The sequence below is a fragment of the Balaenoptera musculus genome, chromosome 16 (assembly GCF_009873245.2).
Source record: "Balaenoptera musculus isolate JJ_BM4_2016_0621 chromosome 16, mBalMus1.pri.v3, whole genome shotgun sequence".
NCBI classification, from domain to species: domain Eukaryota; kingdom Metazoa; phylum Chordata; class Mammalia; order Artiodactyla; family Balaenopteridae; genus Balaenoptera; species Balaenoptera musculus.
In genome coordinates, this window is record NC_045800.1 from 3,187,073 (window position 1) to 3,210,328 (window position 23,256).

Here is a 23,256-nt window from a genome sequence, read left to right on the forward strand (position 1 = left end):
AAATTGACAAAACCTGGAAATGTTTACCTGGTATTGGAAAACAGCAATGAATACCTTTTCTAGAGGCTGAACATCATGCTAAGAGAAACTTTCAAAACTTAAATCAATCAACTGAGACTGAAAAACAGATCAGTCTGCCGTTGGAGACTCCCGCTGGATACCAGCATACTAGGTATGTCTGTATATATAGATTGAAATTTATACGTAACCCCAAACCTGTGAGTGAACACACTTTCCCCTTTGGTTCCATAGCAACTCCAGACATGTGGCGTCACAGGGGCACTGTGGGCATTCACACAGAAGGCAGCCTGCCCAGTCCGGGACGCATCTGGCAACGTCACAGCAGTCACGGCCACGAGTTCCCTATGCTCACGTGACACCCGTGAGAGCACAGGCACACCCCCTAAGAAACCCCCATGTTCTCGCACGCTTACGTGAACACAGGTATTTTTTTTTATATTGGTGTATAGTTGATTAACAATGTTGCGTTAGCTTCAGGTGTACATCAAAGTGATGAATGCACGTATTCTTATTTTCCCAGGTGTGCACATGGCTGTGGGAAAAGCACAGATTAAACCATTGTGTCGAGCAGTTCACATGAGCCACCCAGAAACCTGGGACAAAGGACAGCCGGAGTTGGTTCATTTTTCAAATGCAGAGCCGCCGAGCTCTCTCAATGGCCAGGCAGACGGCAATGCAGGGGGTTAATGCTGTCACCATGACTGAATTTCAGTGATGAAGGTCCAGGCTGGCCAGAGATACAACTGCAGTGGTTGTGAATTCTGGCAGGGGGAAATACGCTCTTCTTCTGTCTGGTCTCTTCTTAGGCAGCATGAACTGCCAGAATGACAGCCCTCAGCAGAGTACCTTCCAGTGAGGCCACACATTTAAAGCTGCAACAACCACGAGAGAAAAATCAGCTGAATTCAAGATGCCCTTGATTTTCTGACTTCCCAATTCTGTTCTATGTGGAGCTGGAATCGTCTTCCTTCGGAGTAAAACTACAAATAGAGTGCTTTAAATTTCTTAACAGAAACTCAACTTGTTTTTACCAACATCACCAAACACCTATGTGTCACTCACCTGTGTGTCACTGCCAGCCTTGATCTGGATGTAACTTAAGCAGAAAACACTGCAGGCCCTTTAAGCACAGGAAACGGGCTGGCACACAGGGAACAGAAGAATCACGAAGCCAGCACGAGAGGGTGAGCCCACTCAAGACTTCGCTGCTCCCACCTTTAGGCCTTGGGGATACTGGGAAGATGAGGTGTCACCAGAGCCCAGAAGGCAGGGCCACTGGGAGGAGCAAGAACCATGGGTGGCCAGTGGCAGGAGGGGCTCGACGGGGGAAGGTGGGCACAGATACTGAAGCACTTTGCTCCAGATCAGGCGAGCAGCAGCCCAGCAGCTCACACCCAGAGTCCTGGCCTCCACTCTCCCCCAGCACCTCTTGCACCAACGGAAGTCAGAGCACGACCAGGAGGGACGGCTCTGACGGCCACCCTGCAGCTGCCCCTGCTTCCACTGAACTCCTGGGTGACACAAACTCCATCTCAGAAGCTCCCCCTGTATTCCTGCCTCTCCCTTACAGCCTCCACCTGCGTCAAGGAGGGCCTGGAATACTACCCACCTGGACCATCATTCTTAGTTCCCTAAATAACGTGATACACTCGACTTCTATTGAGGATTCACAATAAGACAAAGTCATGCAAAAATCATGCCTGCATTTGTTTAAAAAACAGCCAATATTAAATTGCTTACCATCCCTTATCTAAAACTCTTGGACAAATTCCTCCACAGGAAAAGGTTTCTCTCCCCTGAAGGATGATATTCACTTACTAATTACACGAGCGTCTGGTAATACCCACTTCCCTTTTCACCATGGCTGCCTGCAGACTCTACTTCAGAATTCATTTGGACCTGCATAAGCTATCCTTAGCTTAGGTTCCCTGCCATATTTAATTTTCTTTCCTAGTACATCGTCTTCTGGCCACCACAATGACCTAAATACAGCTAAGAATGAGAAAACAAACAGAAAAGCCTTTTGTCAGCCAAAATAGCTGCCACCAAATCCATGCACTAAATATCCTGCACTCTGAAGCCAGCCTGCCTGGTTAAAAATAGCTATTATAAATATGTCCCATATGTTCAAGAAAATAAAAGAAAACATAAACATAATGAAAGAAACAGAAGATATAAAAGAAACCAAATGGAACATGGATGCAAAATACAGTATCTAAAATGAAAAATCACGTGATGTGATCAACAAATTAGATGCAGCAGAAGGGGGAAAAAAATGAGTGATAATGAAGATACAACATTTTTTAAACTATCCAGGAGGAGAAAGAAAAAAAGACTGAAGAAAATGAATAGAGCATCAGTAAAATGTGGGACAATATTAAGCAGTCTAACACACATGCAATTGGAGTTCCAGAAAAAGCCAAAAAATTATTTGAAGAAATATGAACTATTTTTTCACACCTGATGAAAAGCCTATATGCACTGTTGCAAGAAACTCAATGAAATCAAAGCAGAAGAAACATAAAGGAAACTAAACCAAGGTAAATCATAAACAAATTGCTGAAAACAAGTGATAAAGAAAAAAACCTGAGAAGTGGTCAGAAGGGGGTGGGGCAGGAAAGATTACATACAGAGGAACAAAATTAAGGACAGCAAACTGATCATCAGAAATCATGCAAGGCAGGACACAATGGATCAACACATTTAAAGCATGAAAAGCGGGGAAAACGACAAGCTAGAATTCTATAAGTAGCAAAATATCTTTCAAGAATGAAAGTGAAATAAAGCCTTTTACCACACACACACAAAAAAAGACAATTAATATACTAACCAACCTGCATCTGAGAAACATTGGTGCAAGTTCCTTAGGCATAAAAAATGATACCAGATGGAAATTCAGATTTACACAAAGGAATGAAGAGCATAAGAAATGGTAAATATGCAAATAAATATAAAGGCTGGGGTTTTTTCCTATTTTTAATCTCTTTAAAAGATAACTGACTGCCTAAAACAAAAATAATAAAAGCAAATTTTGGAGTTTATAACATGTAGAAAAAAACATACTAAATGAATATAACAAAAAAATGGAATGAGAGAAATTGAAGTATATGGATATAAAGTTCTTACACTGTATGTGACGATGAGTTACATGATGTGAATGCAGACTATGATGAGCTAAATATGACTATTACACACCCCAGAGCAACAACTTAAAAGAGAGAGAGAGGAGAGAGACAGCCAATAATGTAGATAAATGGTAAATTGAAATCATTTAAAACATATATTCAAATAATCTGAATAAAGGCAGGAAAACGGGGGGAGAAGAGTGAAAGAACAAACGGGACAAAGAGAAAACAAATATGATGACGGTGCACTTGAAACCAACCACACTCATAATTACATAACATGTAAATGGTCTGAATACTTGTGTTAAAAAGACATTGTCACATACGATTAGTATGCTGTCTACAAGAAACATGTGTTAAGTGTAAAGACAAAACAGATAAAATGTAAAACAATGAGAAAACATTTACCATAGAAACAGTAATGAACAGAAAGCTGGAGTGGCTATCATAATATCAAACACCTAATTTCAAAAGAAGGAAATTACTAAGACTAAAGGCCATTAAGAATAAAGGGGTTGGGGCTTCCCTGGTGGCACAGTGGTTAAGAATCTGCCAGCCAATGCAGGGGACACGGGTTCGAGCCCTGGTCCGGGAAGGTCCCACATGCCGCAGAGCAACTAAGCCCATGCCCCACAACTACTGAGCCTGGGCTCTAGAGCCCACGTGCCGTAACTACTGAAGCCCACGCACCTAGAGCCTGTGCTCCGCAACAAGAGAAGCCCATGAAGCCCGCGCACCGCAATGAAGAGTAGCACCTAGAGAAAGTACAGGCACAGAAATGAAGACCCAATACAGCCAAAAATAAATAAAATAAATAAATTAAAAAAAAAAGAATAAAGGAGTTAATTCACCAAGAGGACATAAAAATTCTAAATATGCATGCACCTAATAAAAGAGTTTGAAACAGATGAAGCAAGAACAGAGAATGTAAGGGGCAAGAAGAGAGAATGTAAGGGGAAACAGACAAATCTCCAGTTATTGTTGGGGATTTCAACACTCCTTTCTTGTAATTTATAGAACAGGGAAGCAGAAAAGCAATAAGAAGATACAGCACTTGAACATCACTAGCAACAAACCTGACCCAATTACCATTTACAAGAGCACTCCACACAAAAGCCACAGAATATACACTCTTTTCAAGTGCACACAATCATTCACCAAGATAGATCACATTCTGGGCCATAAAACAACCCTCAATAAACTTAGGAGGACTGAAGTCGTAAGAAGTATGTCCTCTGACCACAAGGTAAGTAAACTGGAGATCAATAACGGAGTGGTATCAGTAAAGTTCCCAAATATTTGGCAATGAAATGACATACTTCTAAATAACCCATGCATTAAAGAAGAAATCACAAGGGAAATTGGAAAACACATCACACTGAATGAAAACGAAAACCTAACACAGCAATCTGTGGGATGCAGCCAAAGCAGTGCTTAGAGAGAATTTTTAGCACTGGATATTAATATGAGAAAGACAAAAGGACTCAAGCTTCCACCTTAAACTACAAAAAAAGCAAACTAAACCCAAAGTAAGCAGAAGGAAGGGAAAATAAAGATAAGAGCAGAAGTCAGTAAAATGGACAAAAAAGAGAGAAAAATCAATGGTAACAAAAGTTGGATCTTTGAAAAATAAATTGATAAACCTCTAGTCAGACCAATTATGGGAAAAAAAGAAAAGACGATTACCAATATCAGCAATAAATACAAAGGCATGATTTAAAGTCCCACAAAGATTAAAAGGACAATTAAAGAAAATTAAAATAACTTTAGACAATAAATTCAACAACTTAGATGAAATGGCCAAATTCCTTGGAAAACACAAATTATCAAAAGTCATTCAAGGAGAAATAAATGACTTTAATAACGCTCTATCTACTAAAGAAATTGAATTCGTAGTTAATATCCATCCCATACAGAAAACTCCACACCAGAATGGCCTCACTGGTAAAACCTGTTAAACATTTACAGAGGAAACAATACTAATATTACATAAACTATTCCAGAAAATAGAAGGCCTTGTTTTATGAGTAGGATCGCCCTAACACCAAACCAGAAAGACATGTGGAGAAAGGAAACCTACAGATCAATATCCCTTATGCCCAGACACACAAATCCTCAAAAATATTAAACTGAATCCAGCAATACATGAAAATAAGAATACATCAAGCCCAGGTGGGGTTACCCAGGAATACAAAGTTGGTTTAACATACGGAAACCAGTGAGTATAATTCACCACAGCAATAACATGAGAGAGAAGAACTTCCTCAATCTGATAAGAGGCACCTACAAAAACATACAGCAAACATCACACCTTACTGGTGAAAGACGATGATACAAAAGCAACGGTGAGTAAAACTGCCGAAAACCGAGACAGCGGCACCAAACTGTACAGGGAATCGTCCTATCCTTCCCCACCATAAACTCCCGTTAAAAAAAAAAAAAAAAAAAAAAAAACAATTTAAGAATGTCCTGATGAAACTATCAAAATCAAACTTGTGACCTTTATTCAATCTCGACCCTTCTGGGCCCAAACGGGAAGTACAACAGGGCACTTCTGCCGCAAAGCAAGAACGATGGTTGTCTGGGGGTGGGGGGAGCACTCTTATGATTATTACAGATTTGAGAGGAACTGGCGACCCCTTCATGAGACAAAAGCTTTACACGTGTGAATGACTAATCACCTACGGTTACTCAGATATTTTCTCAAAAATAAACAGGGGGTCTAGGTACCGCCGGGGCACCTGAAGCTACTCCCCCCAACCCCGGGAACCAAGGGACGGCTGTGTTCATGTTTTCTTCTGATTTTAAGAGAAGTTGAAACACGTCCGGGGGCCCCCAGAAGAATCCTGGGCCCCGGGTGCCGGCCTCCCAGGCCTGGTGGGGAAGGCGGCGCTGGCCCAGCGGCAGGGCAGCCCCGAGGGCAAGGGGAGGCACCTGCCGGTTTCCAGATGTCCTGTCCGGAGCCACCCACTGATCGGACTTGGCTGTTAGGGACGGGGACCTGGTACAGAGGAGATGAGCTGCCTCCGGACAAGCTCAAACAGTGATGGCCGTGTCCAGCACGGACTGGACCCCTGAGTCACCGAGTGGTGCGGCCGCGGGCTGCCTCTTGCTGGACTTGGTCTGAGCGAGAGTAAATCCGTACCGCATTAAAAAATAAACAAATAAGCAAAGTGAGGCTGTCACTGTAACACAACTGGCAGTATTTGTTGTTAATGATAAAATGAGAGCTTTCAAGCTGATGACCAGAACTTTGGGAAACTTGTATCCACCAGCATGGCTTGACAACCCCCAGTCCTAAGACTTTTCTAAGGAGAAAGGTGGTGACATTACAGATTTTTAATACTGTATTATGAAACATGTCAACATTTGGAAGATCTGTATAATTCAGCAAACCAAAATTTTCCAAAGGACCAATGCATGCTGTTACAAAAATCAAAGGACAAGCTACACAGTGGATTTTCGTGTAATGGAGGACAGAAGGTTCACACTCAGGGCTCACATTCCACACTGCATGAACCTTCAAGAAACTACCACCTGTCAAGTTCTGATGTGGTGTCAAAGAAGAATAACCACAATTAGCTGAAAAGGCTATTAAATGTCTCTCCCTTTTCCAGTTACTTATTGGTGTGAAGCCAGAAAACAACCTATTGCAATAGATTGAACTCAAAAGCAGATACGAGAATCTAGCTGCCTTCTACTCATCCAGTCATTTAAAATGTTTTAAAAAAGGTAAACCAATACCACTCACTCACTAATTGTTTTTTTATGTAAAATATAGTTACTTCTCATTTAAAACGTGTCATTTGTATTAGAATGTTTACTGTTGCTTAAATGAATAAGTATTTTTAAAATTTTCAATGTTAACTTTCAATGTGGTTTTGACATATGACTCTGGAATCTCTAATAAGTTTTAAGAGCGCAAAAAGTCTCTGAGCCCAAACAGTGAAAGGAACACAGGCGTGGAGGGAAGAGTCCTGAGACCTCGCCCTGCCCTACCCCGCCTGCTATCTCCACCCCGGAAACCCAGGGCCTTTCAGGACCCAATCCCACACCCGCAAAGCTGGGGAAGAACAGAGGTGCACGCCTGTGTCCCCATCTGGCATCCAGAGCACAACCAGAGGGACATGAGGGCCCCGTGTGCTGTCGCAGGAAAGCACCCACTTTCCCATCTTTTTACAATAAATGCTCGCTACCACCTCTACCATGACCTGCACAAAATTTTCCACACAAATCTGATTAAATCTCTCCAGGAGACTTCCTCATAAACCACCCTAGAGAACTTATCACTATTTCAGCTTAAAGCTGGAAACAAGGGTAGGGGGAAGAAATAATCCTTTGGTGTAGCAAGTCAGTGTAGGAATATGAAAACATTTAAAACACATTAGATTTTTGGTCAAGATTAAAGACACCCCCGCCCACCCCCCCAAAAAAATCAAACAATCTATTCTAATTGGGTTCCCATGGTAACTGTACAATTGGGTTTTTCAATATAACATCCCAAAGGCCCAGTGCACACTTGTAAAATATACTTCAAACAGCCTGAATTGTTTTCACATTACAGCGCTCCCAGGAAGATCAATTACTGCACATCCCCACCCTGACCACTGGTGGTGGGAGACCTTAGTGGCACTTGCCACGTTAACATAGGTCATGTAAGGAACACAACACACCACAATAATTATATAAAACTAATCTGATGCTTGAGATTCATCAAATCCGTTCTGGTAAGAAACCAATACTTCTGTTGTCACAGAATCACGTTTACTAAAATATAAGAAATAGAGCCCAACTGCACAACGCACCATTACGCCCCTCTTATTGATTTCAAGGATAAACAGAATCAATCACTAATAATTACATTATAAAATGGGCCTCAAGATTAATCATATTCTTAGACTCTCAGTATGGAATTAAACAAACACAGCTATGCTGATAAACAAATAAATAAAACATAACAGAGTACAAATCCACATTTCAAATGTTAACAGCACGATACAAAGCACAGCACACAGCCTCACCCAGGACTCCAGCCTCTCCTGCCTGGACCACAGCACCCCTCCCTGCCACTGCTGGGTCCCCCAAAGCGGATTCTAGGGGCACGGTGCTGGCCACACGGTAAGGGCACAGAGGGTCAGAGCTCAGGAATGGCAAGGTCCGTTAGGTGAAAGTTTACAACTTGAGTTTTCTTTGCAACAATCCCCAAAATACCCACGTATCTGATACACTCTGCAGAGGTACAATACAAAGCGCGACACGTGGCGAATCGGTGACTTGGGCAGAAGTAAATTTAAATCTCCTGTCTTTATTACGTCTCCCCATCAGTGGCCACAGATGTAATGCAGGCCAACTTGGTGCAAGTGTGGGCCAGCAAGCTTCCAGTGAGAAGTGTCTTGCTAGGTCCCCAGCTCAAGAGAGACATCCAAAAATCCTCAGAGACACCTTAGCATGAAAAGTAGCAAACTGCACAGTACTTAGAGTTTGTGCTAGTGTCCAACAAATGACCCCATGCTGCTCCTTGATCCAGAAAGGACTAGAGAATGAACTGACCAGTATCAAGAGGAAAAAAAAAAAAAAGGAATCAACCAACCAACAGAAACTCCCAGCCGACAAGCGGAGGCTACAGGCTGGCTCTGTAACCCCTCCTCATGCGTAAGAAGCCCCGTCCGCCAGTATTGACTCAGGCCCACATCTCCTCCCCACCTCCCCATTTCCCCCAGGGCCTGGGGCCTCAACAGCTTTCCAGCACATGTCCACCCAGGGCCAGGACAACACCAGGCCTGTCTATGGTGCCCTGGCCCTCTGGGTGTCTCTTGGCCCACCTGCCAAATCTCCTTCCTGCAACCTCTGAGGACCCTGGTAATAAGACTTAGGTTTCTGTTCTTTCTGTTTTCGTTTACTCTGTACACCTTTTGGGGTGCTAAGAGCTAAACCTGAGAACAGTGCTACTAATTTGGAGCACTGTCTGATTACAAAGTTATCTTTATCTCCAAATTCCAAGTTCATACATAAACCCCTCATGAGCTTTGTGCTTCTGAAATAACTTTAGTCTGCACCTCACCTTCTATTCGTCAGTTTGGGTTGCTATAAGAGAATATCACACACCAAATGGCTTAAAGGACAGAAATTAATTTTCTCACAGCTCTGGAGGCTGGCTAGTCCAAGACCAAGGTTCCAGCTGATTGGGTTTCTGGGGAGGCCTCTCTTCCCAGCTTGCAGGCAGCCGCCTGCTTCCTGTGCCTTCACACGCTAAAGATCTCGCCCTCCTTTTCTTATAAGGCCACCAACCCTCAGGTGGATTAGGGCCCCACCTTAAAACCTCATTTATGCTTAATTACCTTCTAAAGGCCCCATCTCCAAATATAGTCACATTGGGGGTTAGGCTTCAACATATGAATTTCAGGGGACACGTTCAGTCCACAGCAACCTGCGTTCCGCAGCCTTCGCTGGGCCTTCCATCAGGTGTGAGCCCCACACCAGGCCTTGGAGAGCTTCCAATACAGAAAGCCAGCATGAAGAGACAAAAACAATACAAGTAAAGCAGAAACCCGAGTGTAAGTGTGAGGAGACTTTATGGGGGCTGAAGAGGCTCCCAAGAGGGCTGAAACAGAAGAAGGATTCAGAGAGAGCTTGGGAGCAGAGAGTGTCTATGTTTGGGCTGAATCAGAGAAGGATCCCTAGGTGAGAGTAGGGGGTGCTCTGGGGCCTCTGAGAGTGAAGCGCTGATGCACAGGTATCTAGAGAAGGTGCCGGAACAAATGTGGAGGGCCATGGGGCTGAAAGTGGCGTCAATATGAGCCTCACAGGCTCATTTCATTCGGGACCTGGGTAGGAAAGAGGGGTCACCTTGGAGCGCCTCTAGACCCCTGCCTGCAACAGGAGGAGGAGGAAGGGGCACGCTCTCGCTTGTGTCTGCCTGAGTGCTGAGCTTACAGCGCCCCTGAGGGTGGCGTAGGCACTCCTCAGGGACAGAGCAGGGAGACTGCGTGGGGCGCACGAGGCGAAAGCAACCCAGGTCGCTGAGGCTGGAGCCAGGCAGCTCCTCCATCAGCTGCGGACGGATATGAGACGGGAAAGTCCTCACCGTCTAAACCCAGAGCCCACATGGACTTTGTTCTGCACCCCAAGAGGCAGCCTCGAATCCGAGAGCTGAACAGAGCTGGCCTGGCCCCATGCAGAGAAGGTACACGGTCTCCAACAGGTGACCCTCCAGACGAGGTAAGCTCCGGGCGGCCTGGAGGCAGTGCCCCGCCGTTCTGAGTCCTGCTGACCAAGCGCAGGGTAGCAGCGAGCACCCGACCATCACAACAGAGCAGGCACCCGCGCAGCGACGACACGGATTTCCAATGAGTAGTTGGGAGTTGCCACGTGAATGCCAGGGCATGACTGAAGCACATCAAATAGCTGCGTCCGAGTCTGAAACCACTGGAAACACTTATTTCTGGACAATACAAAAGAATATCTAACTAACCTTTCCCAGAATCCATCTTGCCTGGATCGTCATGATAGTCAATGACAAAGAGTAAAAGCACCTCAGGCCCAAAGAAGGTTTCCGAGCAAGAAACCTCAACGTACAGAAGAGAAAATCACTGAGGAAATCAGAACCATAGCCTTTGGAGGCTTTTCTGGCCTGACAAACAGTCCAGAGAATGCTACGAGGACAGCAAAGGGGAACTCAGTCCAGAGGGAAATAACAGAGGCTCTGGGAAACGTTCTCATTACACTCAGGGCAAAAATAGACAAATTTAAAAAAAATCTAAGAGAAAGTCTTTAAAGCCCATACTTCCGTAGGGAAAAAAAGAAAAGGAAAACTAGAGATTGTGACTCAGGGCCCAAGTGCATCCCAGCTAGTGGTGGGGCGACAGCGAGGATGTCACCCCCGACCCAGGACTGAGCATGTCTGGGCGGAACCAACCACCCGGCTTGCCTGGACCCCCCAGCGTCCGCCCTGAAAGTCCTGCGTCCCAGCAAACTGCTGGTCACCCAGAACAGACAGAACGCACTGCCCTCTGGGAGCCTGTCCTCCTGGGGACAGAAGGCGACCACAACAGTGGCTGATCGTGGCCAAGAGGGTGGAGACTGTTGAATTTTAGGGATATTTACTTAATGTTAGAACCGGCATTTTGGTTCTAAGTAACGGTTCCTGCAACAAATTTCAAAGCCACCTGCCTGGCGCGGCCTCCCTCTGGTGACCGGCCCCGCCCCGCGGGCTGGCCGCCTCCCCACCAGCACCTGCCCCAGGGCGGCCTGCAGGCTGATGGTCCCACGTCAGTTCCCTCGACTGGCCATCCTGGCCATCCATCTAACTCGACAGCTTAATCTGATGATAACACAATGGTGACAGAAACAGATTCTTCTGCACAATAAAGAATAGCACACAGGGGCTTTTCGTGGGATAGCTGGCTAAATTCACCAACTTTTGGAAATACATCATTTCTGTGCCTCGCCCTTTATTCTGGGAACTTCCACTGGAGTGTGAAAAGGCTCACAGGGAAGGGTCGCCGCCCACTCCTGGGACGCCCGCTCAGGATCACACCTTCTCCTCCAGTTCCCGGTCCCCCCAGCACCGTCCCTGCTGTCACGGTGAAGCCAGGCAACAAGCACCGCACATGGACACTTCGGGGCGAGTCCGGCAGTGGGCACGTCGCAGGGCAGTGCCTGTCCCCCGCCCCCCGGGACCACTGGGGACCATCGGGGACCACCAGGGCCTCCCTCCCCAGCCGCCGCCTCTCGCCCCTCAAGGCGGGCTCGCCATCGCTCGGCCAGTCCAGCGTTCCGAGGTGTGCATCTGAGCAGAAGCGGCACGCGCTTTACTGGTAACGTGCATTGTGATGTGCCTGCGCCCCCAAACCTGACGGTTTTACCGTAAAGATCCTGAGCGCGGGCCGGGGGCGGGGGGCCTGCTCCTGAGCCTCGCTCCCCCCGCTGCCACTTCCGCCTGAGAGAAGCGGTGCAACGAGCCAGGCTCCCCGCTTCGCAACCCAAATGCCAGGCCCGGCAGAAAGGGACGACTCCGGCTCCACAGCCAGGTCTCCCCCCAGGCCTTCCCGGAGGACTGCTTTCACGGAAATAAAAGGCCCACAGAGCAGACCCGGGCTCCTTTCTCATTCACAGAGGGGGTCCCTAACTCAGGCCTCTCCCCGAACTGCCCCCTCCCGCCCTCACCCCCCTGCTCCCCACCAGAAAGCCCCCCGGACGGACCGCAGCCCCCCGTGACAGCACCTCCCCCGGTGCGACTGCTCAGCCGGGCTGCCACCTGCCACCTGCCTCTCCGCCTTCCTCCCGCTCCCCCAGCCCCGCGTCAGGTCAGCCGAGGCGGCGGGCACGGGAAGCACTGACGGCCCGCGGTTCTCCGCCCACCGAGCTCCCCAGCGCAGCACTCGGGGTCTGCAGCCTTCCTGCCTGGCCCCTCACACATCCCGACGCCCCACCGGAGCCGCATCCTGGCGGCCACACTCCGGCTGCTCAGGCCCCTTGGAGAAGCCTTACCACCTCTGCACAGGTGCTCCGCCCAGCCCTCCCGCCGCGACAGGAGCAGGTGGCAGGGACCCGGCGAGGGCTGTGGCTCGGGTCCTAAAACAGAGCCCAGCACGCGGACGCCCCTCCTCCAGTACCCGCACCACCAACCTGCCGCCCCCGGCGAGGCACGGGGCGTCCCGGCCGCCTGCACGAAGGGCCACCACACACGGGACAGCGTTGCCGGCACCGCGCCCCCTGCACTCGGCCCTCCCCCGGGGCAGGCTGCACACCAGGAGGGGGCGGGGCCCCTTCAGCCAGGGACAGGCTTGGGTGCGCTGCTTTTCCCGCGATGCAGAGGACCACGCTCGCCCACACTGGTGTCCAGAAAGCACAACCGAACGTACAGGTAATGCATTTCTTTACGCCACTTCTCGTCCCCAACAGGACTTCTGACAGTGTCCCTGCCTCCCCACCAAAGGTGGCGCGCACGGTGCGTGGGGAAAGCCGGCGCTAGTGACAAATAAACCCGGGCTGAAAACTCCTACCCCAGTGGTTTGTGCAGGTCGCTCACTCCCAGGCGGCCTCCTCACATGCAAACAAAGACCCTGAGTGTCCCCCTCAGCAGGTGACCTCGAGAATTCCCTAGGGCAGACGGGTAAAGCCTGCAGCAAGGCCCTCGATGAATGTTAGTATCAGCAGTGTCATTACTGCGCTGCCCAGTCTCCTGCAATGTAACTCTGCCAGGCTGAACCTGAGCGATAGGAGGGTAGAGACCCAAAAGTACGGCCCAGTTCCACATACACACAAAAATTACTGCACATCTTCTAATTCTGACAAAGCTCACCTAACGGACCACGTTACCCCTCACTACTGTGACTTCCTCTCACACAGGAAAACACTGTCATATGCTGGTGTCGCTGCTGGTTCCCAGCCACTGCCAGAGTGTCGGATTCGGTGTCTGGTCCTCCAGGAAGTTCTTTCAATTTAACCAACGATTAAGGTCAAGCCTCCCAGAGACAAGTGACTCAGGGCTGTCGGGGCCAGGCCAGCCACGCCCGCTGGGAACACACACGTGCTAAGCCTACGTGCCGGCTCTAGGCCCACACAGCACAAGCTGGCCATCAGCATGGCATACCTGGACACAGAACTCTGCCACCTGAGCGGGAAGCTCCTTGAGACCAGCCACTTCAGTGGCTCCCAAATCATCCACTGTAAAAAAACTAGAAACGGGCAGCTGGGCAAAGCACCTCCTTAGAGACAAAAGGAGTTTTAGAGACCTGGCAAATCAGCCCTAGGCTTCACGATGCTCCAGACCAAATGAAGGTCCGCGGCCACAGGGAATCACAGTCACGGGAGGTGGAGCCCAACTGAGACCCCGTCTCTAGTCTTGCCTCCACCAGGAACAGTTTTGTGACTGAGTTAACAAACGTCAACTATTATTATTATTATTCAGGGCTCACCATGGGGGGGCCCGGGTCGATTCCCCAAATGGGATTCTCTCCCAATAGCTCACAATAGCCCTGTGAACAGCAATGCCGTTTTCCTGATTTTTGGAGAAACGAAGGCTCGGTAAAGGCTAAGTGACTTCACTCAAGGTCACAGATAGTAATTATGGAGCCAGGTCCAAACTGAGTCAGTCTTGTTCCCAGAGGCTGGAACCTTAACCCTGCGTATAGCACCCCAAATGAGGGCGTGGACAGTGTAAATCTGTAAAACTAGGGTGCTGATTGGATGGGGTGGGGTATAGGGACAAGGATGCCGATTGGATGAGGGGAAAACAAGGATGCTGATTGGACTGAAGAGAAACACGGATACTGACAGTACTGGAGGGAAAACAAGGATTCTGCTTAGCTCCTCACCCTTTTTCCAGTTAGTCCCATCCTTCTAGGAAGCTATGGCTCCACATTAACATTTCTACCTAGGCAGTGCTTCATACCCCACAAAACAGTCATCTATCACCTCTGTGCTCGTGTTCATCCAGGTAGACAGAGTAAGTGTGATCACTGCCATCCCACAGCGGAGGAGGCAGCCAGAGGCTTCACAGCTGCCCAACCCACCCAGCTAGTAAATGGCATCAGCAGAATCCCTCCCACAACTGGCACTTCATAAATAAAATCTCAGTTCAGCTTCCCCAAAATGTATCTGGTTGCATATATGAAAGTTAACCCTTACCTGACACCATGAAAATGCTTCTACCCAGAGAGAGAAAAAGCAAGACCAGCCATTCAAAGGGAAAGATGGGCATGAAATATAATACGGCTGTCCATGTTTAACGTTTGTTTGTAAAACTAACGCCAAAGTTTTGGTAACATCTGCATGTTCTGTCATAACCACAAGACCGAAAACTATAACGCGGGGATAACATGTCGGGTTTGCAATTCGAAGAGATTCACGTGTCTCTGAGGAGTTACAAAACCATACACACATCCATAAGCACAGGCAACTTAGAACAATGCCGGCTGAGGATGGACCCACGTGGGAGGGGAACTCGGAGCTTGTGTGGGTTGGAGAGCTCTTCTCAGGCAACCCTAAGCCTGCACTGGAGATGCTCAAACATTAGGGTCCCCTGGGGCGCTTGCAAAGACACAGGTCCCCGGGTTCTGACCCAGTAGGTCTGGCAAGGGGCCCTATAATCTTCCTTTTTAACCAGCACACTCAGTAATTCTGACACCAGCAAGGTTCAGACCACCTTTTGAGAAACTGTTCTGCTATAGCTCACGAGTATCCCACTTCAAGGAGAGCAACGGGGCCCGCTTGTCAGTGGTGGCTCTTACTTATAACACCGACAAGTGGGCCAGATCTGAAGGGGACACCCTCGGCCCCTACTTTTAGTCCTTTTTTGGGGGGTAAAAACAAATGAGAAACAACTACCAGTTATTTATTAAAGTTCAACATTAAAATGTCCCATCCCATATTTTGCCCTGAGATTCAATTCACTCTCTCCATCCATCTAGAAACCTCTGAACATCCAGGGCTGGAATTGCCCAATCTGTCAATAAGGTGAGAGTTTTCTAAACTAGTATCCATATGACTCAATTTGTCAGTTAAAACTGCCACCAGCGCTGTGCTTGCAGAAAAATGTCCATAAATGCATTATTGCAACTGGCAGATCGATGTCTATAATAAAAACAAATAGATTTGACAAGTGCCGGCTTTTACGAGTCCTGCCATTGGTGGACCGCACATTCAGTCTCACCCGCAGACTTCTGGGAATGGGCAACAGACCTTGGGTTAGATACTCTGCTGACTTCACAAGTGTTACAGGTAGGAAATTATTCTAAAGAGAAAATTTTCCAAGTAATAGAATGAACGTACTAGGCGTTTATAGCTCTCTCACAATTCCTTTCACAGTTACACACATACACACATGACAAATTTAACAACCCTAAGAAAATGTTTCTGTAGAATTTTTAACTGGTTTTTATCACAGCTGCATCACAGGCCAAATGAGTTTACTCCAGGTTGGGGAGGGGGAGGGTACAAGGGGACACGAGGCCTGGAGACCCCCACTCCTCTGCTAAGCCCCCAGTCTAACTGAAAACAACCTGTGGTATCAGAAACAAGTGTCAGCATTTAGCACGTGGCCAAGGATGTCACTGCCGTGTCAGTGGCCCCTGGGGCAGCCTATTTATTTAGCTGTTTAGCTGGAGCAGACATCAGGAGGATGGCAGCCACAGACTGGCTTAACTGCCAGGGATTTCGAGCACTTCGGCAAGACACTGTCTGTGACCAATTTACACGTAAGCCACATCTGCCAAGACCACTTTGATTCCTTCAAAGTTGACAAAAGGTCACAAAAATGATTTATCCCTCTTCTTAGGCAATTCATTTTAACAGTGATATAAAGGAGTAGGTCATTCACTGTACCCCATATACTGTTTTTTTTAAAATAAATTTATTTATTTATTTTTGGCTGTGTCGGGTCTTCGTTGTGGTGCGCGGGTTTTCTCACTGTCCTGGCTTCTCTTGCTGCGGAGCACAGGCTCTAGGCGCACAGGCTTCAGTAGTTGTGGCATGTGGGCTCAGTAGTTGTGGCTTGCGGGCTCTAGAGTTCAGGCTCAGTAGTTGTGGCACACGGGCTCTAGAGCGCAGGCTCAGTAGTTGTGGCGCACGGGCTTAGTTGCTCCGCGGCATGTGGGATCTTCCCGGGCCAGGGCTCGAACCCGTGTCCCTTGCATTGGCAGGTGGATTCTTAACCACTGCGCCACCGGGAAGCCACCATATATTCTTTCTATGGTTTCCCCAAGCCCTGCGGCCCTCCTCGATAAGCTCTTTATTACTGTTAATTTTTTTAAGAAAATTTAAAAGAAAACTAGACTATTTCTTCCCACTGACCAGCAGATAATGCAGCAGTTATCCAAATGCCACAGGACACACATCTCGCAGTATTTTGCCTCTAACAGTGGAGGCCCAACTTTCATCTACCTGTGCCCAAGAAAGGCCTCCAGAACTAACGGGATGGGAAAATTGATGTCAAGCAAGGGGAAGCTAGCCATCCTGCACAGCCAAAACTCCCTCCGCTTCCCAGATAAACCACACGCACTTTCAAACCAAGAACGGGCAATGGATTGGTTCATTTATGAAAAGGCCACTCTCACCCAATGGTAATATTATATTATAGTTAATATGTCTTCGATGTTTAAATCTTCAGGCTTCCTTTAAATAATATTCTCTGATAAGACCCAACCTCTTTCAGAAACTACCCAGGAAACAGAGGGTCAGGGAGGACCGTGACAGGAGCCAAAGGAGCTCAGGGCCTTTCAGGGACCAGGGGCCTCAGAGGCGACAAAGGATGTCAAAAACCTCAAGGGAAGTGGGTCTAGAAGAGGAACTTCACCCTGGGGCCATGGAGGTAGGTGGGGTCAGAGCGAAGTGTGAAAACAAACCTGGCAATAATGTTAACAGATGACTATGGGAAAAGAGAATTCAGAAATCACTGTTTTGCTTCCTTCTTTCCCTACCAAGGAGAACATACTACAAAACTGAAAAGGGCATTGATGCCCAAAAAAGGGGAGTTGAAATACAACAGTCTTGGTTTGAATCACTGGCTTCTAAATGTTTGTCCTCTGCAAAATAAGAATAAAGGCAATTCAGTAAGTTTATTTTATTAAAAAATACGAAGAAGAGTAAACTGTTTGGGGTTCCTGAGAAAGGAAGAGAAGAGGCCTGGAGGAGAAAGTCCACAGGAACGCGAGGGAAGTCACGTTCTTCCTCAGGCCCTCCTTCCGCCTCCTTCCCTGAAGGAAGGATGGATGGTCCCTGAGTGAGACATCTGTAAGGGAAACCGTGGAAGAGCAGGTCTGAGTGGAAGATAAGGCCCAGGTGAAGCTCGACGGATAATCCAAGCAAGACCAAAACAGAGAGGAAAAGAAAGGTTTAAGAACCACCGCAGCTGAACAAGAGTAAGATGTTAATCACTGTGGCCACACCTGGGGCTTTATTTCTTTAAACCTTGCTCTCCAACAGCCAGGCCTTTTTAAAGCAGCGTCTAATGACATTAGTTAAATCTAGTTTGTGTAATACAGATTTAATGAAAAGAATGTTCACCTAGAGAAGTACCTTAGTGTAGCTCTGCCCTTGAGGCCTGGTTCCCCCCGGCCCCAGACTGTCACAGACACCACTCTCCCACTCAAATCCTAACTCAAAACAAGAACCCAAGCAGAACTGAAACGCCTACCAGCGCTAGGCCAGCTCTCCTTTGCAACTTGCAGGCTCTGGACCTGAGCAAGGGCGCACCTGGCGTGAACTGCCTCATGGGACAAGGTCCGAGTTAACTCGATATTAACCACCAGCTGGGGGTGGGGGATGGAATGCAAAGGGCGGCCCTGACATCATTTTCTTAAAGTTGTTGACCCCCACGGCGGGCTAAGCTTCCTTGTGTCCTTTTCACCTGAGTGTTTTCTCCACTGGGGACTCATGAAAGCAACACACCCCCTCCTCATCACGTCTCAGGATGGGGAGATGAAGAGGAGGGCCTGGCTTAGCTACTGGAAGGGCTCATAGTTACACGGCCAGTCTAATCCTTAGCACTTCGTGTTCCCCAGCTTCGTGTTCCGCTGCTAACAGCCGCGGTGTCCCGTCTCCGGACAAATCAGTCCCCCCCCTGCTTGATGACCATCCACTCAACCAAGCAAAAGCTGTGCTCACATATACAAAATGTGCTTCCAGAACAAGGTCAGCTACTGAGTCGAGGCACGGAGAGCAAACACCATTCTGAGATTCAGCAAACGATGAGCCCAGGGAGTGAGGAATACCGCTTAGAACTGCTCTACAGCGTTATCACCGACTTGGGAATTCCGGCGCCCAGGGTAAGTGGCTCTCACACTCCACCTGGTTACGTGTTGCTGTTTACGAAGGCGATTAGGGCGTAATGTATACCAACATCACATGAGGACGCCAGAACGCGGCCCTCCTCTCACCCTGTCTCAAACAAGAGGCCATGGGGGGTTCTGCACAAGGGCCTGCTACAAGGCAGGCCCGGACTACGGCCTTCTGGAAGCTTCCTGGAAACAGAAGGCAGAGGAGAGGCCCCCTTGGGGCTGGTCGGCAGTGCAAGGCAGGAGGGCGGGCAGGAGGGCGTCGAAGGTGTTGACCAACTAGAGGTTCGGCGGAAGCGGCCACAACTCCCAGGCCAGGCCACTGTCATCCAACTTGGCCGAGGAACCCCAGGCTGGGAGAAGGCTGGCTACACCTGGGCATACCTGGTCACACCTGGGACCCACAAAGGTCAGCTGGGGGGTGGTGAGAGCGGGCCCCACCACGATGGCAAGGCGGGACGGGGAGCGCTCGGAAGACCACTGGGGGCTGGAATGCCCCAAGGGCTCCAGACGCCTGCTCTCCCCAGGGAGAGCCCCGAACTTTGGCGGGAGGAAGGCAACCCAGACACTCACCGCGCTTCCCAAACCGCCGACCGAGAGGAGCTGCGAGCGCAGAGACGCGCTGAGTGAGCGCGTGAAGCCCGGGCAAGTCCGTGGCGCGGGGGCGGGGCCGAGGTTTGTGGGCGGGGCCTGACGTAAGGCTCCCGGGGCCCACACGCACCGGGACGTGGCGGAAGCGCGGCCGGGAGACGCAGAGGCGGGGCCGGACCGAGGTTCGGGGGCGGGGCCCAGAGTGGGACGGGACCTGGACGTGAGGGCCGCGGGGCCAGACGCGCGGGGGCGGGGCCTAGACTGGTGGGGCGGGGCCGAGCATGGGCACCGCCTCCCCGCCGGCGCGCGCTCGCCCAGGTCGGAGCATGCCCAGTGCGGCGGCGCCGGGGTCGACCCCGCTCTGCGCAGGCTCGCTGGACGTGTGGCGCTGCCTGGCCCGGCTCCTGCAGGCACCCGGGCCGGCCCTCTCCGGCCTTGCCGCCAGGGCCCCGCGCTCCTTTGCAAGCCCTTCCTACCCGCAAGAGCTGGGCCGCGCGCTTCCCGCCAACGCCCCTCGGGCTCTGTCCCTCTGTTTACCAACTGTCAGCACCGTAGCACTTGGCGAGCGCCGTCTGCCCTGTATCAGGGCAGGTGTGGAGGCGAGGGCGGGTCTGGAGGCTCGGCGTCTGGTGCACCCAGTAACCTTGTTGCTGGTTCCCGCTCTGGGGAGGCTGCGAGCCCAGAGCACCTGCCACTCTCCCTGCGGCCGCTCCCGGAGGGCGGAGACCACGCAGAGCTCGCTCAGCAGGACAACATCTGGACTCTGTGCACAGCAAAGGGTCCTGGGGTTAGCCTCTAGTGCTTGTGACGGGTCTGTCACCATCCATGGCCCCTCAGATGCTGCCTGATGACCAAGACCTAGACTCGCCCAGTCTCAGTGGCTGTTCAGTGAGCACACGCGTGCCTGGCACTGCTTGGTGTTGTGTGGACATTATTATGGGTTGAATTATGTCCCACAAAAGAGATACGCTGATATCCTAGCCCCCAGTACTCTGAATGTGACCTTATTTGGAGATAGGGTCTTTTTACAGAGGCAACGGGTTAAAATAAGGTCATTAGGGTGGGCTCCTAATCCAATATGACTCACGTCCTTACAAGCAGAAGGCCACGAGAAGACAGAGACCACGGGGAGAACTCCGTGTGCCGATGGAGAATGGGAGTGATCCTTCTGCAAGCGAAGGAACACCTGGTACCACCAGAAGCTGGAAGAGAGGCATGGGACACGTTCTTCCCTAGAGCCTCCACGTGGAGCACATAGCCCTGTGGACACGCTGATGTCAGACTTCCGGCCTCCAGAACTGTGAACTCCAGTACACGTCTGTTGTTTCAAGCCACCAGTTGTGGTACTTCCCACAGCAGCTCTAGGAAACAATACGCATTCTATCCAACCTGATTGACTAAGGACCCCGGCGGGTGGAATCATCCCTTGAACTTTCAGGGAGGTCACACACGCCTTGGCAACCCCAGGCCCACGTGTTCTGAGCCACCATGCTATGGGCCTCCAAGGTTCCATTGTCTTAATGGGAGCAGAATCTTTGCCTTCCCAGGATGTACGACTCCTCTGTTGGGATTCGGCCAAAATTCATACATCGGCACTTGGGACTTGCCTTTCCCAACACACCAACGTCGTCAATGAAAGTTCACTCAGAGGACCTCAGCAGTGTTTGCTTTGTGAAGAGCCCTGGTGACTCTCCGTGGGCCACATCGTGGATCCTCCCAAGGCCCCCAGCCCCCAGGCCACACGTCGGCTGAGACGTGTTTGAACGGCTGCTCATGGAAGAGAACTAGGCCCTGGGTACAGCGTGGTGATCAAATTAATGCACTTTTTCTCCAGAGAGCCTGGACACAGCCTCAGAATCCTCCTCAACACTGCTCCAGACAGCCATAAGCATTTAAGTTAAGATGCATGGCAGGCGAAGTGAAGCACCTTTGCTGTTTGTTCTGGTCTTTTCTATTAGCTCACTGTGAAACTTTAGGAAGTTTATTCAACTTCTCTAATCCTCAAAATCATCATCTCTAAAGGATCTTTATAGTACTTACTCTATGTATGGCATGTACATGTGGGTAGTAAACATTAATGACAAGAATACACCTGTCCTCTTATAATCTGTTACTACCAGGACCCAATCAGAACTGGGATCCCAGCAGAACTGAAAAGAGAAAATAACGCAAACATTGAATCAAGATGCTTACTGATACCCTAACAAGTGTACTGTGATGTAGTTTTACAATTAATACCTAAATCCTACTTTTCCTTTTATCTGACTAGTATTTTAATGTGAATTCCTAAGTTATTGTTAGCATCTCTGATTCCCACCCCAGGAAAGAAAGACCATCTTGGTGCTGGTTAGGTGGATTATGTGGCGTTGGGAAAGATGGGTGAGAAAGAGAAGGGAGAGTGCAGCATCCAGGGGAGACGCACACACCTGGCTCTGCTTAGCAGGACTCCCTGCTGGGGAGGCTGAGAGATGCTGCAGCTGCCTTCACAGGGGCTCCAGGGAGAGGAGCCAGATGGGGGTCTTGGGGCCAAGAGGGACAGAGGAAAGGCCACCACCCCTGCCCAGCCAAAGACTAAGACTCAAGGATGTGGTACCTCGAACTCCCCCGTGAGCAGAACTAAAATCTGCATTCCCTGCACTTGCTGGTAAGTTCTTTCCTTCTTGATGATAATTTTCAAAAATTCGAAACATTTTCTCAAAAGTCCCCTATGCCTCATTCCCTTGTCCCATCACACCTGATCCTCACCTACATGCACTTCCTGTTGGTTAAGCAACACAAGGATGGCTCCCAATCAGGGGGCTATCCTGGTGTGGAAAGAACACGGGGTCAGGAGACTTGGGATGCGGTCTCACTGTGCAATCCACCTGACCTCTCTGTTTGTAGGATGACAGCATTGCACTAGATGGGTGAGGTTCCTTTGGGGTTTTCCAACCTCAGATTAATAAATCATACGCAGTCTTCTCCCGACACAGGTTCCCATGAATGACTTTTTACAAAAGAGGTGGAAAACCCCAGGAGCCTATGCTCAACTTCATTCTGATTTCTTCACTGGCCTCCCCGGATGTCCTTTAAGATAAGCCAGCTTTCTTGTGGGTACTGGGAACTGTGTTCATTTGCATCATTACTTTAAACATACAAACGGATACCTTTCAGGTTAAACAAATGAACACGACATGTGATTGCTTCCCATGATTTGCAACCCAAGAAAGTTGTTTAATAAGCCTCTCTTTCCAAGCTACTTTTGTGACATTAGAGACCATTTACAACAAAGCTGTCTTCAGTAGTCAAACTTAATCCTTACTATCCTGCCTTTGGGAAAAGAAGGGATTGTGTAACGATCACATAAAACCTTGTGTGGTTTGAAAGCCCCAAACTCCGGACAAAAGTGTGAGTCTTGTAACAAAAGAAAGACTACAGAGCTCGCCACTTTAAGGGTTTTACATAGGGTTTTCTTTTAGGGTAGCATCTCCAGTGGAGAGCTTTGCCTATTAACACAATTGATTTTCTCAGCCCCAGCGTTCCTATAAAGGTTGGAGCCAAGAGCTGGCCAGAGTCAGCGCCCTGGACCTGGGGGCCGCAGCCAGCATGCGAGGACAGGGGCGCAGAGCATCCTGGTGGAGGGAAGAGGGGACCCTCAGGACCCGGGGTGGGCTCTGGTTGTCTCTGATTACACTCTGCTCTGCACTAGTGCCCAGTGTAGCTGGAGCCATTGTGTTGTGACTGCAGCGCAGGGAGGTCTTCTA

General features: G+C 49.2%; 1 protein-coding gene across 1 annotated transcript in view; it reads right to left on the reverse strand.

Moving 5' to 3' along the window:
* Window positions 1-19,576, reverse strand: part of MGMT (O-6-methylguanine-DNA methyltransferase) — a 283,219-nt gene extending 263,643 nt beyond the window's left edge. Inside the window, exon 1 of the mRNA XM_036827727.1 lies at window positions 19,496-19,576. The gene's annotated coding sequence lies outside the window, so the exon portion shown is untranslated. The remainder of the gene's footprint in view (window positions 1-19,495) is intronic.
* Between the last annotated feature and the right edge of the window lie 3,680 nt (window positions 19,577-23,256).